We start from the raw sequence: 7,674 nt of genomic DNA on the forward strand, positions 1-7,674 counted from the left end.
TGAAGAAGGCCTAGCAAACCTACCGGTTCCAAGTGGGAAAAGCATGTACTTCCAATAGAAATACCACSATTCTCCATGCACTATAATTTACAACTTGATAAGAGATAGTAATCCGTTTGGATAAGGGAATTGTAAATATAAATACACTTGCTTTAGATCTATTTGACCTTATAATCGTTGGAGACAAATTTAAAACCAGGCATTTGGCAGCAAAGTGAAGCATATATCATATACAGYGSCTTTGGAAAGTATTCAGRCCGCTTKACTTTTTCTGCATTTTGTTATTATTTTGTTATTCTAAAATGGATAATTAAAATGTTTTCCTCAGCAATCTACCCACAATACCCCATAATGACAAARCGAAAACAGGTTTTTAGAATTTTGTTAAATTTTATTATAAATAAAAAAACAGAAATTCCTTATTTACATAATTATTCAGAGCCTTTGCTATGAGACTCAAAATTGAGCTCAGGAGCATCATGTTTCCATTGATCATCCTTGAAATGTTTCGACAACTTGATTTGGAGTCCACCGRTGGCAAATTAAATTGATTGGACATGATTTGGAAAGGCACACACCTGTCTATATAAGTTCCCACAGTTGACAGTGCATGTCAGAGCAAAAACCAAGACATGAGTTCGAAGGAATTGTCCGTAGTRCCCCCGAGACAGGATTTTGTTGAGGCACAGATCTGGGGAAGTGTACCAAAACTTTTCTGCAGCATTGAAGGTCCCAAAAGAACACAGTGACCTCCATCATTCTTAAATGGAAGAGGTKTGGAACCACCGAGACTCTTCCTAGAGTTGGCCACCTGGCCAAACTGARCAATCGGGGGAGAAGGGCCTTTTTCAGGGACTTAACCAAGAACCCGATGGTCACTCTGACAAGGCTCTAGAGCTCGTCTGTGGAGATGGGAGAAGCTTCCAGAAGGACAACCATCTCTGCAGTACTCCTCCATTCAGGCCTTTATGGTAGGGTGGCCAGATGGAATCCACTCCTCAGTAAAAGGCACATGACAACCCGCTTGGAAATGCCAAAAGGCACCTTAAGACTCTCAGACCATGAGAAACAATGCCAAGTGCCATGCCTGAATCCCAAGCGTCATGTCTGGAGGATTCCTGGCACCATCAGTATGGGGCAGCTCAGGACTGAGGGGCAGCTCCTGACTGGCAGGCGGCTCCTGACTGGCGGGCGGCTCTGGCAGCTCCTGACTGGCGGGCGGCTCTGGCAGCTCCTGACTGGTGGGCGGCTCAGGACAGAACCAGGGCGCGCAGGACAGACGGCGCGGCCTGATGCAGGACAGACGGGCGGCTCAGACGGTGCTGGACAGACGGGCAGCTCAAGCGCGCTGGACAGACGGGCAGCTCAGGCGGCGCTGGACAGACGGGCAGCTCAGGCGGCGCTGGACAGACGGGAGACCCTGGCGCACTGGACAGATGGAAGACTCAGGTGGCGCTGGACAGACGGGAGCACCTGTAGTGAGGAGACAGAGAGACAACCTGGTGCGGGGGGCTGCCACCGGAGGGCTGGTGCATGGAGGTGGCACCGGACAGACTGGACCATGCTACACAAGCCTCCCCCTTATTCCTCCAATCATAACGATGGTCAATAGGACAAACAGTTCTATTTTTGTTTCATCATAGATCAAAAAATAGATCAGATCAGATTTGCACTTTTCACACCAAAGTACGTTCATCTCTAGGAGACAGAACGCGTCTCCTTCTAGAGCAGTATGACAGCTGCGTGGTCCCATGGTGTTTATACTTGCGTACTATTGTTTGTACAGAATGAACGTGGTACCTTCAGGCCGTTTGGAAATTTGGTCCCAAGGATGAACCGACTTGTGGAGGTCTACAAACTTTTTCTGAGGTCTTTGGCTGATTTCCTTTGATTTTCCAATGATGTAAAGCAAAAGAGGCACTGAGTTTGAAGTAGGCCTTGAAATAATCCACAGGATACACTTCAATTGACTCAAATTATGTTCAAATTAGCCTGTCAGAAGCCTTGGACAGACGGGCAGTCTCAGGCGGCGCGGACAGACGGGAACCCTGGCGGCGCTGGACAGATGGAAGACTCAGGTGGCGCTGGACAGACGGGAGCACCTTGTAGTGAGGAGACAGAGAGACAACCTGGTGCGGGGGGCTGCCACCGGAGGGCTGTGTCGTGGAGGTGGCACCGACAGACGGACCATGGAGGCGCACTGCAGGTCTTGAGCACCGAACCTGTCTAACCCTACCTGGCTGAATGCTCCCCGTAGCCAAGCCAGTGCGGCGAGGTGGAATAGGCCGCACTGGGCTGTGCTGGCGAACCGGGGACACCATACATAGGGCTGGTTCCATGTACCCCGGCCCGAGGAGATGCATTGGAGACCAGATGCGTTGAGCCGGCTTCATGGCACCTGGCTCGATGCCCACTCTAGCCCGGCCGATACGAGGCGCTGCTATGTACCGCACCGGGCTATGCCTGCTCACCGGGGACACTGTGCGCCTCTCGGCATAACACGGTGCCTACCCAGTCCCTCTCTCTCCAAGGTAAGCACGGGGAGTTGGCTCAGGTCTCCTACCTGGCTTAGCCACACACCCCGTGTGCCCCCCCCCAATACATTTTTGGGGCTGCCTCTCTGGCTTCCAGCCGCGCTTACGTGCATCCTCCTCATACCACCGCCTCTCCGCTTTCACTGCCTCCACCTCAGCTTTGGGGCGGCGATATTCACCAACCTGAGTCCAAGGTCCCTTGCCGTCCAGAATCTCCTCCCAGGTCCAGGAGTCCTCCGATCGCTGCTGCTGCTGCTGTCCGTTACCACGCTGCTWGGTCCTTTTTTGGTKRGTGATTCTGTCACGGCTGTCTTCGTCATCCTCATCTGACGAGGAGAAGCGAGAAGGATCGGAGGACCAATACGCAGCGTGGTAAGTGTTCGTCATTTTAATTGAAAAACAGAACACTACAAAACAACAAAGTGACAACCGTGAAGCTAATGAACAATCGTGCATACACAAACACTACACATAGACAATCACCCACAACCCACAATGACAAAACAGGCTACCTAAATATGGTTCCCAATCAGAGACAACGACTAACACCTGCCTCTGATTGAGAACCATATCAGGCYAAACACAGAAACAGACAAACTAGACATACAACATGGAATGCCCACTCAGATCACACCCTGACCAAACAAAACATATAAACATACAAAGCAAACTATGGTCAGGGCGTGACAATGTCCATCATTTATGTCCAAATAACTCTGTTTTGTTCGCGCGTTCAGYACACAATCTAAACTCACGACGTGCGGGCAGGTCCAGGCAAAAGTTCAGACGAAAAGTCATATCACAGTCCGTAGAAACATGTCAAACTAAGTATAGTGGATCATCACTGGAGGCTTCGTGCCATGGATCATCACTGGAGGCTTCTTGCCATGGATCATCACCGGAGGCTTCGTGTCATGGATCACCACTGGAGGCTTCTTGCCATGGATCATCACTGGAGTGSAGAGACACACAGGAGGCCTGGCTCTGGGAGCAGGCACAGGACTCACCAGGCTGGGGAGACATGCAGKATGTTTAGTTCTTAGCACAGGCACAGGACTCACCAGGCTGGGGAGACATGCAGGAGKCCTTGTCCTTGGCCRAGGCACCGGATACACTGGGCCGTGGAGGCACACTGGAGGTCTCAAGCTAAGAGCCTGCACAACCCGTCCTGGCTGGATGGTGACTTTGGCCCTACACGTGTGGGGCGCAGRCACGGGACGCACTGGGCTGTGCAGACGCACTGGAGACACAGAGCCGACGCAGGATATCCTGGGCCGTAGAGACGTACTGGARGTCTGGAGAGYAGGGCTGGCACAATCCTTCCTGGCTGGATGCTCACCCTAGCCCGGCAGATGCGAGGAGCTGGAATATAGCGCACCGGGGACACCGTGCGCATCACCCCATAGCACGGGGCCTGACCAGTCACATGCTCGCCACGGTAAGCACGGGGAGTTGGCTCACGTCTCCAACCTGACTCTGCCACACTCCCCGTGTACTCCCCGTGTGCCCCCCCCGTGCCTCTCGTGCACACCTCTTTGAGCCAACTCCTCGTAGCGTCGCCGCTCCAACTTAGCTGCTTCCAGCTCCTCTTTAGGACGGAGATATTCTCCCGTCTGTGCCCAGGGTCCCTTGCCGTCCAGGATTTCCTCCCATGTCCAACTCTCCAAAAAACGCTGCTCCCTCATACCACGCTGCTTGGTCTTTTGGTGRTGGGTAGTTCTGTCACGGCCGTCAAAGAGAGGAGACCAAGGCGCAGCGTGGGATGCGTACATACTAATTTMTTTAAAGAACGAACACTAAACAAACTAACAAAATAACAAACGAACCGTGAAGCTATACAAAAATGAGTGCTGACAGGCAACAGCACATGGACAACTACCCACCATTAAAGGTGGGAAAAGGCAACCTAAGTATGGTTCTCAATCAGAGACAACGATAGACAGCTGCCTCTGATTGAGAACCACACCCGGCCAAACACACAGAAATACAAATCATAGAAAAAGGAACATAGAATGCCCACCCAAATCAAACCCTGACAAAACCAAAATAGAGACATAAAAAGCTCTCTACGGTCAGGGCGTGACATATAGAATCAATCTTAGGATGTTTTTAACATAAATCTTCAATAATGTTTCCACCGCGGGGAATTCCTTTGTCTTCAGAAATGCGATGAACAGAGCTCGTTCTCACGTGAACGCGCATGGTCAGCTGATGTTCATGCTCATGGCAGACTTACTTAATCCCCTCTCATTCGGCCACTTTACAGTAGAAGCATCAAACTGTATCTTCAATAGGGAATGAGTTGAAAACGACCAACCTCAGATTTCCCACTTCCTGGTTGGATTTTTTCTCAGGTTTTTGCCGCCATATGAGTTCTGTATATTCACAGACATCATTCAAACAGTTTTAGAAACTTCAGAGTGTTTTCTATCAACATATGCTAATACTATGCATATATTAGCAACTGGACTGAGTAGCAGGTAAGTTTACTAATGGGCACCTCTGGGCACCTTATTCATCCAAGCTACTCAATACTGCCCCCAGCCATAAGAAGTTAAAGACTCAAGCACATATTTTTTATTTATTATGCATCCCCAATGATAAGAAGGCAGTTATACAATTTTTTTTTAAGTACAATACATTCATTACAGACCCATATGCCGCTACTCTTCCTGAGGTCCGGAAAAATGAAGGCAGTTATGCATATTTAAAAACATTACAATACATTCATTACAGAATTCAAAACACACTATGCTTGTGTTGCTTCACAGTCCCTGCTGTTCCATGATGTCACGACTTCTGCCGAAGTCAGCCCCTCTCCTTGTTCGGGGGGCATTCGGCGATCGACGTCACCGGCTTTCTAGCCATCGCAGCTCCATTTTTCGTATATCCATTTGTTTTGTTTTCATACACACCTGATTTTCATTTCCCCAATCAAGCTACTTGTATTTAACCCTCTGTTTCCCATCATGTTTTGTGTGTAATTGTTTTCTTGTTAGGTGGTGTTAGTTTACGCGCTCTACTTTTATGTTCCGTTTCTTGAGCACGTTTGTTTCTTGTAGTGCTCTCGTTTTTTGGAACTATAATAATGTGTGCCTGTTCATCATAATATCTGCTCTCCTGCACTTGACTTCACCTCTATACACCATCCTGACACATGAGGTGTATTTGTATCTGTTTTTTGAATCTGATTCTAGTGCTTGCATCAGTTACCTGACGTGGAATAGAGTTCCATGTAGTCATGGCTCTATGTAGTACTGTGCGCCTCCCATAGTCTGTTCTGGACTTGGGGACTGTGAAGAGACCTCTAGTGGGGTATGCATGGGTCTCTGAGTTGTGTGCTAGTCGTTTAAACAGACAGATTGGTGCTTTCAACATGTCAATACCTCTCACGAATGCAACTAGTGATGAATTCAATCTCTTTGAGCCAGGAGAGATTGACATGCATATTATTACTGCTTGCTCTCTGTGTACATCCAATGGCCAGCTGTGCTGTCCTGTTCTGAGACAAATGAAGTCCCTCTTTGTGGCACCTGACCACTTGACTGAACAGTAAGCCAGTGTGTCTCTGTATGCGGATGACTCAACACCAAATCAAATCACCATCAACACCAACTTTGAAATGCTAGAGAAAGGTCCCAGTTCTAGACATCACTCTGGTTGTAATTCAGATAATGTCCACAAGATGGCAGCAGTGTATGTGCAAAGTTTCAGACGAATAACTTCAAATCAAATCAAATTTTATTTGACACACACATGGTTAGCAGATGTTAATGCGAGTGTAGCGCAATGCTTGTGCTTCTAGTTCCGACAATGCAGTAATAACCAACAAGTAATCTAACCTAACAATTYCACAACTACTACCTTATACACACAAGTGTAAAGGGATAAAGAATATGTACATAAAGATATATGAATGAGTGATGGTACAGAACGGCATAGGCAAGATGCTGTAGATGGTATAGAGTACAGTATATACATATGCGATGAGTAATGTAGGGTATGTAAACATAAAGTGGCATAGTTTAAAGTGGCTAGTGATACATGTATTACATAAAGATGGCAAGATGCAGTAGATGATATAGAGTACAGTATATACATATGAGATGAGTAATGTAGGGTATGTAAACATTATATTAAGTGGCATTGTTTAAAGTGGCTAGTGGTACATTTTTACATAATTTCCATCAATTCCCATTATTAAAGTGGCTGGAGTTGAGTCAGTATGTTGGCACCACACACGTTAGCAACTACAGCAACTGAAATGACTGCAACACTTAACAAAGAGCTGCATGTAGTTTCAGAATAAGTGGCAAGGAATAAGTTAGTCTTAAATATTTCAAAAACTAAAAGCATTTTTGAGGTGACTAAACTGTATGGAGTAACCCTGGATTGGAAACTTTCTCAGTTCAAAACATATTGGCTTAAATTGAAGATATGGCAAATGATAGTAATATTGTCCGCTATTATCCTCAGTAATTTTYCATCCAAGTTGTCAGACCCAGGTGGCTTGTCATTGTTGATAGACAACAATTTTTTCACCTCTTCCACACTCACTTTATGGAATTTAAAATTGCAATTGTTGTCTTTCATAATTTGGTCAGATATACTTGGATGTGTAGTGTCTGTTGCTAAATCTAAATCATTAAAGTAGTTGGCAATATCAGTTGGTTTTGTAATGAATGAGCTATCTGATTCAATGAATGAAGTGACTAAGCATAGATAACAGAGTAGCAGCAGCGTAGAAGAGGGAGGGGGGGCAATGCAAATAGTCTGGGTAGCCATTTGATTAGATGCTCAAGAGTCTTATGGCTTGGGGGAAGAAGCATTTTAGAAGCCTCTTGGACCTAGACTTGTCGCTCTGGTACCACTTGTCGTGCGGTAGCAGAGAGAACAGACTAGGGTGGGGGCCTTTCTCTGACCCCGCCTGGTATAGAGGTCCTGGATGGCAGGAAGCTTGGCCCTGGTGGTGGACTGGGCCATACGCACTACCCTCTGTAGTGCCTTGCGGTCGGAAGCTGAGCAGTTGCCATACCAGGCAACCCGACAGGATGCTCTCGATGGTGCAGTTGTAGAACCTATTGAGGATCTGAGGAACAATGACAAATCTTTTCAGGCTCCTGAGGWGGAATGGTTTTTG

This window comes from Salvelinus sp. IW2-2015, unplaced genomic scaffold, assembly GCF_002910315.2.
Source record: "Salvelinus sp. IW2-2015 unplaced genomic scaffold, ASM291031v2 Un_scaffold3109, whole genome shotgun sequence".
NCBI classification, from domain to species: domain Eukaryota; kingdom Metazoa; phylum Chordata; class Actinopteri; order Salmoniformes; family Salmonidae; genus Salvelinus; species Salvelinus sp. IW2-2015.